The sequence below is a fragment of the Zea mays genome, chromosome 4 (genome assembly GCF_902167145.1).
Source record: "Zea mays cultivar B73 chromosome 4, Zm-B73-REFERENCE-NAM-5.0, whole genome shotgun sequence".
NCBI classification, from domain to species: Eukaryota; Viridiplantae; Streptophyta; class Magnoliopsida; order Poales; family Poaceae; genus Zea; species Zea mays.
In genome coordinates this window covers 154,521,283-154,531,671 of record NC_050099.1, presented here as the reverse complement: position 1 = coordinate 154,531,671, position 10,389 = coordinate 154,521,283, and positions in this window count along the sequence as shown.

Sequence of the window (10,389 nt, the reverse complement as noted above, 5' to 3'; positions counted from 1 at the left end):
TGCGGAAATGCGTTCGTCTACCCACTGAAGTGCTACCGGAACCAGACATTGAGATAGAACCAGACTTGTCCTACCAAGAGTACCCCGTCGTGGTATTAGATCAAAAGGAGAGATCAACTCGGGCAAGGTCGGTCAGAATGTACAAGGTTCAGTGGAGTCACCATTCAGCAGAAGAAGCTACATGGGAGACGGAGGAATTTCTACGCTCTCGCTTCCCCGACTTTCTGCCCAAAGGAATCGGTATGTAACCCCAAAACCCCACCCCCACCTGCCCTTTGAATTCAATTATAAGAAAAACTTAGATAACAAAGATAGTCTAAGTTGTGGATTTAACTTAAGAAGGGCTTCCTTCTGAAGTTGCAAAGAGAATGACATTCGAAGAGCAGTTAATAAGAGAAACTTAAGTGTAAAGGAAAAATAACACTAGCACACCTTCAAGCACCCTCCAAGGGACTCTACCTAAATCTCGGGACGAGATTTCCTTTAAGGGGGGAGGGCTGTAACACCCCAGGTGTTACCTTGGCTAGAGCCACCTTGGCACTAGAAGCTGTGATCACAAGGAGTAAAGGCTTAGGGCAACACTTGAGAACTTGGAGACCAAGTGCTAATAAAGTTGCCAATGACATAAGAAGCATTACTCTAATCCTTGCACACTTACTACCTTGGATCAGGGGGGAGAAGAACCCTAGACCTCTCCTAAACCCTATCTTCCAAAACCCTAGGCAAGGGGGGGGGGAAAGAGAGTGAGCAAGTGGGCAAGCATGTGTAACTTTTACCCAAACCCTAAGCAACATTTTAACCATCAATTAAGGGAGGGAAAGATTGCAAAAAGACCCCTGGAGAAACCCCAATTCAAATCTCCAAGTGGAGAGAGAGCTAGAACTCTCTATTTCCCTCTAAGACACATTTTAGCCCTAATCCAAAGACCAGCCGTGTTCACTTTGAAGATGGCGCCAAAACCACTTGGGTTCTATACCAAAAATGTGGTATACCACTTAAGGCACCCCTGGAAAAATTTGAGACCGAGACTCAGACGTTTGACAGCTCTTGACATCAGTTTTGTCGCTGAGTGGGCAGTGAGACAAGCCAGATTTGGCGCCCGTCTATCTCCTGATCTAGGGCGTATCCTCCATTGGAACTCACACATGTGAGATAGCCCTAGGTGCCAGGAAGAGGCCTGCGCCGGATTCATGGCGAGATTCGCACGTTTGCGATCTCTGGAGACGTTTGAACACTGGAAGAAAAATACCTCCACGTGTTCGACGCCTTCTGCCCGCGCCAGAGCACGCTCGCGCGCGCCCCCGCACGCCCAGCGCCGCGCCTGAGCCAAGCCAGCGCCATGGCCCGCGCCCGCGCTTATAAAACCCTCCAAGACTTAGATTGTACCCTTCCGCGCACCCTCAAACCTCACCGGAGTCGAGCTCGTCGCCGTTTGCCCGTGCGCAGCGAGTCCGCGGCCGCCCACTCCCTCTGTCACCATAGACCGGCCACTAGAGCCATTCCCAACCCCGTCCAGCCCTCGGAGAAGACTTTGCACACCTCCGTGAGGCTCCCCGAGCAAGGAATCGGAGAGTACTTCGCCGGAGAAGCCAGTCCACGCTCGCCGGAGCTCTCAACCCCGCCGGAGTACGTGGACTGGGTAAACCACTCCACCATCCTTCGATTCCTTGCGCACACGGTCGCTACGATACCCCGTGAAGCTCACCTTGCCCTCGGATTGAACCAGTTCGCCGTGGTTTGGCCGGTATACTCGCCGCCGACGAGGACACCCGCCTGTACGCGTGGACCGGGCGATTCCGGCCACCTCCGACGTCGAGCCGTACCTCGACGTGACCGCCAGAGTCTCCCCAAGCCAACCCCACCCTTCGCCGGACCTCCCTCGCCGTCGGTAAGCCGCGCCACCCTATTCTTTCCCGCGGTTACTGTTTACTTTAGGGGAAGGACTGCGGGTGAGAGGGAGAGAAGGTCAGGGGGTTTTGTGAAATGTCAGAGACACAAGGGAATAGTGGCGCGAGGGTAGATTTGCGAGGGTGGATTTAGTTTAAACCCAGGGACCTCGGTGTAAACTGTTTTTCCAGGAAACTCTTTTTAAATTCTATTTTAAATTGAGCAGAGGCTTTAAAAATTCATAACTTATGATTAGTTCATCCAAATTTGGTCAAACAAATTTTGTCAGACTCCAATTAATGTAACCTATTTAAGAAAAATATAAAACCCCTTGGTGCTGTGGAAAACTTAAAAGTTCTGATTTAATGTTAGTTGTGGCCAAAAGCTAAATAATAGTAAGGAAAATGGTTAGGTTATTTGACTAGGGTTAGGAAAAATTGGGGAAGTTTATAATTACCTACTAACCTGTTTAAAAATGTTGAACCTCTCTGTCCACTCCATTTAAGTTAGTTTTACCCCTTATTCTATAATATGCTTAAGGATAGGGAAAATAGAAAATGTAATTTCATTAATGAACCAGAGAGTACCTCTATTTTTGTTAGGTTATTTATTCAATATAGTTCACTGGAAAAATATATCATACCCTGTTTTAGTGTAAATTAAGTAAGATCTCTTTTGTTTTAATAAAACAAGTGAAACTTAGAAAAACTCTACAAAAATAACCCTAAGGTAAAAACACCCCCACCCTTGGGATAACTATTGTTTTATTAGAGAGAACTTAGGAAAAATATGAAATCTGCTGTTTGACATTTTTCAAATGATAATGTAGTAGAAAGAGCCTTTTTGACATTAAACTTAAGAAAATCATAACTAAGTAACCACCCCTTAGTTTTCTGTGATTTTTAGCACAGAGGCTTATTATTACTATAGGATGCCAACAAAAATAACCTTTAGGACAGAACCTACCCCTAACTAAGAGGTGTAGTGTAAAGTGGCCCATTTTGCCTAACTATTGTTATTTTTGTTTAAAGCTTAACCTTTGTACTTAAAGCCTCAACTTCTTAAAACAAGTTAAAATAGCAAATGGCAACCCACTGTAATTTTTTTAGAATTTTTGGAAATTATTAAAACCCTGTTGTAGTTCAGACCTACCCTAGAAACCCTAAATGGAAATTAAGGAAAGGAGAATGAATAATGTGAATTAAGGTTATCCTAAAACCTTTGTAATCTGTCCACTAAAATGTATCAAGGCAATACCAAACCACTATGTTATCCTAAAAGAAAACCTAAGCTTAAAGGGTCATAAGTCTATGTATATATATATACCACTAGGAGCCCCGCGTGACTAAGAAAACCCTAAGTTACTTCTTAACTTAGTTTCTTAGCTTAATGTTCTTAAATCTTGCATAATCGTGACATACATGTTCATTGCATTTCGATAGACTGTAATCTTGCTGACGGAGAGTACATCCTCGTGCCGGAGCAAGGAGCTGCTCAGGAGGTAGCCCCAGATCCAGCACTCGAGCCTGCACCAGAGGACCTGCCTGCCACTGCTTTGGAAGGCAAGCCCCGGTTTTATGCATAACCTGTTATTTATGCTATTTTACTTCACTTAATGATTGTAGGATTGATTGTGCACTTAGGTGTAGGAATTGTTTGAAACCCTAGTTGCATGATCTCAGGAATCCTTTTGAGATGAATACTAGTATGACATGTCGAGTAGTTGCTTTATTTAATTAGGATCTCGGTAGAAGACGAGTGATTTTTCTAGCACTCGCACGAGATCAGGAAATTGATTGTACCCACTTTCACACTGTCATGATACTAATTGGTGGATAACAATCCATGGGGATTGGTTGTTCACGAGATGGAAAATGGAATAAGGATTAACGTGCGGATACCTGTGTCAAGCGTTTGAACGTACTAAACACATACCGAGAAATATGGTAAATCGGTAAGCCTAGTACCTGAGTGAACCTGCCCGCAGACATATCCCCTCACGCGACCTGAGACGAGGTCTCCCATTCCGGTTATGGTGGGTACAAGTGCGGTCACTGCACGACGGCCAGTCGGGGTCAGTGGGGCATTGTACGCCAAGGCGGTGAGCCCTGATCTGTTGCCAGGGAATCGATGGGGACGGTTGATGTGTGTGGGGACGGAGTGCCCTTACATGTCGTGTGTTTAGGTTTACCTTGCAAGGATAAAAACTCGATTCGAATCGTCTGCTTCTCGCAGCTAATGAGACTGCTTGATCCATTGTACTGCATTGAGTAATAAGTGGAAGTATGATGAGTTGAGATAAGATGTTGATTGCTAATAATGCTTGCTACCATGTATGAATAGATAGTCCACTTTTAGCCTTAAGAGAGTCACACTTAACTTTGACTAAGTTAAAATCTTGATTTAGAAACTCAGCTAGTGCTTTTGGCAACCAAACCCCACAGCCAAACAGTTGCATGTCTAGAGGTAGAGGAGTAGACTCCTCACACCGGGTAAGTCTAGCTGAGTATTAGTATACTCAGCCTTGCTTGTGGCATAATTTTTACAGGTTCTCTGGAGGAGATGGTTGCTGGGATAACTTGGCCGTCCACCTTGCCACCGGGTTGGACTATTGAGTGGGACCCTGCCTCGGCTGAGGAGGAGCATGAGGAGTGATGGGACAGGCTTCCCCATCTCTCCATTTATTTACCGTTAGTTCATTTCCGCTGCACTTCGAACAATGATGGTTACTTTTGCAAAACTCCAATGATGATGATGGTGATGTAATAACTTAATATTCTGACATGTATGGTTTTATGCTTTATTGTATTTGCTCTGTGACTCACCTTCGAGTGAGACTGTGGTACTTGATCCTGTCAGTGGCCGTGTCGGACTAGATCTGAGGGATTGACGGGTTATTCCCATTTAAGTGTGGTCTAGCCTCTAAGGCGGGGCTTAGGTTATTTGACTAGGGTTAGGAAAAATTGGGGAAGTTTATAATTACCTACTAACCTGTTTAAAAATGTTGAACCTCTCTGTCCACTCCATTTAAGTTAGTTTTACCCCTTATTCTATAATATGCTTAAGGATAGGGAAAATAGAAAATGTAATTTAATTAATGAACCAGAGAGTACCTCTATTTTTGTTAGGTTATTTATTCAATATAGTTCACTGGAAAAATATATCATACCCTATTTTAGTGTAAATTAAGTAAGATCTCTTTTGTTTTAATAAAACAAGTGAAACTTAGAAAAACTCTACAAAAATAACCCCAAGGTAAAAACACACCCACCCTTGGGATAACTATTGTTTTATTAGAGAGAACTTAGGAAAAATATGAAATCTGCTGTTTGACATTTTTCAAATGATAATGTAGTAGAAAGAGCCTTTTTGACATTAAACTTAAGAAAATCATAACTAAGTAACCACCCCTTAGTTTTCTGTGATTTTTAGCACAGAGGCTTATTATTACTATAGGATGCCAACAAAAATAACCTTTAGGACAGAACCTACCCCTAACTAAGAGGTGTAGTGTAAAGTGGCCCATTTTGCCTAACTATTGTTATTTTTGTTTAAAGCTTAACCTTTGTACTTAAAGCCTCAACTTCTTAAAACAAGTTAAAATAGCAAATGACAACCCACTGTAATTTTTTCAGAATTTTTGGAAATTATTAAAACCCTGTTGTAGTTCAAACCTACCCTAGAAACCCTAAATGGAAATTAAGGAAAGGAGAATGAATAATGTGAATTAAGGTTATCCTAAAACCTTTGTAATCTGTCCACTAAAATGTATCAAGGCAATACCAAACCACTATGTTATCCTAAAAGAAAACCTAAGCTTAAAGGGTCATAAGTCTATGTATATATATATACCACTAGGAGCCCCGCGTGACTAAGAAAACCCTAAGTTACTTCTTAACTTAGTTTCTTAGCTTAATGTTCTTAAATCTTGCATAATCGTGACATACATGTTCATTGCATTTCGATAGACTGTAATCTTGCTGACGGAGAGTACATCCTCGTGCCGGAGCAAGGAGCTGCTCAGGAGGTAGCCCCAGATCCAGCACCCGAGCCTGCACCAGAGGACCTGTCTGCCACTGCTTTGGAAGGCAAGCCCCGGTTTTATGCATAACCTGTTATTTATGCTATTTTACTTCACTTAATGATTGTAGGATTGATTGTGCACTTAGGTGTAGGAATTGTTTGAAACCCTAGTTGCATGATCTCAGGAATCCTTTTGAGATGAATACTAGTATGACAGGTCGAGTAGTTGGCCAGTGGAGCCATTCCCAACTCCGTCCAGCCCTCGGAGAAGATTGTGCACACCTCCGTGAGGCTCCCCGAGCAAGGAATCGGAGTTTACTTCGCCGGAGAGGCCAGTCCACGCTCGCCGGAGCTCTCAACCCCGCCGGAGTACGTGGACCGGGTAAACCACTCCACCATCCTTCGATTCCTTGCGCACACGGTCGCTACGATACCCCGTGAAGCTCACCTTGCCCTCGGATTGAACCAGTTCGCCGTGGTTTGGCCGGTATACTCGCCGCCGACGAGGACACCCGCCTGTACGCGTGGACCGGGCGATTCCGGCCACCTCCGACGTCGAGCCGTACCTCGACGTGACCGCCAGAGTCTCCCCAAGCCAACCCCACCCTTCGCCGGACCTCCCTCGCCGCCGGTAAGCCGCGCCACCCTATTCTTTCCCGCGGTTACTGTTTACTTTAGGGGAAGGACTGCGGGTGAGAGGGAGAGAAGGTCAGGGGGTTTTGTGAAATGTCAGAGACACAAGGGAATAGTGGCGCGAGGGTAGATTTGCGAGGGTGGATTTAGTTTAAACCCAGGGACCTCGGTGTAAACTGTTTTTCCAGGAAACTCTTTTTAAATTCTATTTTAAATTGAGCAGAGGCTTTAAAAATTCATAACTTATGATTAGTTCATCCAAATTTGGTCAAACAAATTTTGTCAAACTCCAATTAATGTAACCTATTTAAGAAAAATATAAAACCCCTTGGTGCTGTGGAAAACTTAAAAGTTCTGATTTAATGTTAGTTGTGGCCAAAAGCTAAATAATAGTAAGGAAAATGGTTAGGTTATTTGACTAGGGTTAGGAAAAATTGGGGAAGTTTATAATTACCTACTAACCTGTTTAAAAATGTTGAACCTCTCTGTCCACTCCATTTTAGTTTTACCCCTTATTCTATAATATGCTTAAGGATAGGGAAAATAGAAAATGTAATTTAATTAATGAACCAGAGAGTACCTCTATTTTTGTTAGGTTATTTATTCAATATAGTTCACTGGAAAAATATATCATACCCTGTTTTAGTGTAAATTAAGTAAGATCTTTTTTGTTTTAATAAAACAAGTGAAACATAGAAAAACTCTACAAAAATAACCCCAAGGTAAAAACACCCCCACCCTTGGGATAACTATTGTTTTATTAAAGAGAACTTAGGAAAAATATGAAATCTGCTGTTTGACGTTTTTCAAATAATAATGTAGTAGAAAGTGCCTTTTTAACATTAAACTTAAGAAAATCATAACTAAATAACCACCCCTTAGTTTTCTGTGATTTTTAGCACAGAGACCTATTATTACTATTGGATGCAAGCAAAAATAACCTTTAGGACAGAACCTACCCCCAACTAAGAGGTGTAGTGTAAAGTGGCCCATTTTGCCTAACTATTGTTATTTTTGTTTAAAGCTTAACCTTGGTACTTAAAGCCTTAACTTCTTAAAACAAGTTAGAATAGCAAAGGGCAGCCCACTGTAATTTTTACAGAATATTTGGAAATTATTAAAACCCTGTTGTAGTTCAAACCTAACCTAGAAACCCTAAATGGGAATTAATGAAAGGAAAAAGAATAATGTGAATTAAGGTTATCCTAAAACCTTTGTAATCTGTCCACTAAAATGTATCAAGGCAATACCAAACCACTATGTTATCCTAAAAGAAAACCTAAGCTTAAAGGGTCATAAGTCTATGTATATATATATACCACTAGGAGCCCCGCGTGACTAAGAAAACCCTAAGTTACTTCTTAACTTAGTTTCTTAGCTTAATGTTCTTAAATCTTGCATAATCGTGACATACATGTTCATTGCATTTCGATAGACTGTAATCTTGCTGACGGAGAGTACATCCTCGTGCCGGAGCAAGGAGCTGCTCAGGAGGTAGCCCCAGATCCAGCACCCGAGCCTGCACCAGAGGACCTGTCTGCCACTGCTTTGGAAGGCAAGCCCCGGTTTTATGCATAACCTGTTATTTATGCTATTTTACTTCACTTAATGATTGTAGGATTGATTGTGCACTTAGGTGTAGGAATTGTTTGAAACCCTAGTTGCATGATCTCAGGAATCCTTTTGAGATGAATACTAGTATGACAGGTCGAGTAGTTGCTTTATTTAATTAGGATCTCGGTAGAAGACGAGTGATTTTTCTAGCACTCGCACGAGATCAGGAAATTGATTGTACCCACTTTCACACTGTCATGATACTAATTGGTGGATAACAATCCATGGGGATTGGTTGTTCACGAGATGGAAAATGGAATAAGGATTAACGTGCGGATACCTGTGTCAAGCGTTTGAACGTACTAAACACATACCGAGAAATATGGTAAATCGGTAAGCCTAGTACCTGAGTGAACCTGCCCGCAGACATATCCCCTCACGCGACCTGAGACGAGGTCTCCCATTCCGGTTATGGTGGGTACAAGTGCGGTCACTGCACGACGGCCAGTCGGGGTCAGTGGGGCATTGTACGCCAAGGCGGTGAGCCCTGATCTGTTGCCAGGGAATCGATGGGGACGGTTGATGTGTGTGGGGACGGAGTGCCCTTACATGTCGTGTGTTTAGGTTTACCTTGCAAGGATAAAAACTCGATTCGAATCGTCTGCTTCTCGCAGCTAATGAGACTGCTTGATCCATTGTACTGCATTGAGTAATAAGTGGAAGTATGATGAGTTGAGATAAGATGTTGATTGCTAATAATGCTTGCTACCATGTATGAATAGATAGTCCACTTTTAGCCTTAAGAGAGTCACACTTAACTTTGACTAAGTTAAAATCTTGATTTAGAAACTCAGCTAGTGCTTTTGGCAACCAAACCTCACAGCCAAACAGCTGCATGTCTAGAGGTAGAGGAGTAGACTCCTCACACCGGGTAAGTCTAGCTGAGTATTAGTATACTCAGCCTTGCTTGTGGCATAATTTTTACAGGTTCTCTGGAGGAGATGGTTGCTAGGATAACTTGGCCGTCCACCTTGCCACCGGGTTGGACTATTGAGTGGGACCCTGCCTCGGCTGAGGAGGAGCATGAGGAGTGATGGGACAGGCTTCCCCATCTCTCCATTTATTTACCGTTAGTTCATTTCCGCTGCACTTCGAACAATGATGGTTACTTTTGCAAAACTCCAATGATGATGATGGTGATGTAATAACTTAATATTCTGACATGTATGGTTTTATGCTTTATTGTATTTGCTCTGTGACTCACCTTCGAGTGAGATTGTGGTACTTGATCCTGTCAGTGGCCGTGTCGGACTAGATCTGAGGGATTGACGGGTTATTCCCATTTAAGTGTGGTCTAGCCTCTAAGGCGGGGCTTAGGTTATTTGACTAGGGTTAGGAAAAATTGGGGAAGTTTATAATTACCTACTAACCTGTTTAAAAATGTTGAACCTCTCTGTCCACTCCATTTAAGTTAGTTTTACCCCTTATTCTATAATATGCTTAAGGATAGGGAAAATAGAAAATGTAATTTAATTAATGAACCAGAGAGTACCTCTATTTTTGTTAGGTTATTTATTCAATATAGTTCACTGGAAAAATATATCATACCCTATTTTAGTGTAAATTAAGTAAGATCTCTTTTGTTTTAATAAAACAAGTGAAACTTAGAAAAACTCTACAAAAATAACCCCAAGGTAAAAACACTCCCACCCTTGGGATAACTATTGTTTTATTAGAGAGAACTTAGGAAAAATATGAAATCTGCTGTTTGACATTTTTCAAATGATAATGTAGTAGAAAGAGCCTTTTTGACATTAAACTTAAGAAAATCATAACTAAGTAACCACCCCTTAGTTTTCTGTGATTTTTAGCACAGAGGCTTATTATTACTATAGGATGCCAACAAAAATAACCTTTAGGACAGAACCTACCCCTAACTAAGAGGTGTAGTGTAAAGTGGCCCATTTTGCCTAACTATTGTTATTTTTGTTTAAAGCTTAACCTTTGTACTTAAAGCCTCAACTTCTTAAAACAAGTTAAAATAGCAAATGGCAACCCACTGTAATTTTTTCAGAATTTTTGGAAATTATTAAAACCCTGTTGTAGTTCAAACCTACCCTAGAAACCCTAAATGGAAATTAAGGAAAGGAGAATGAATAATGTGAATTAAGGTTATCCTAAAACCTTTGTAATCTGTCCACTAAAATGTATCAAGGCAATACCAAACCACTATGTTATCCTAAAAGAAAACCTAAGCTTAAAGGGTCATAAGTCTATGTATATATATATACC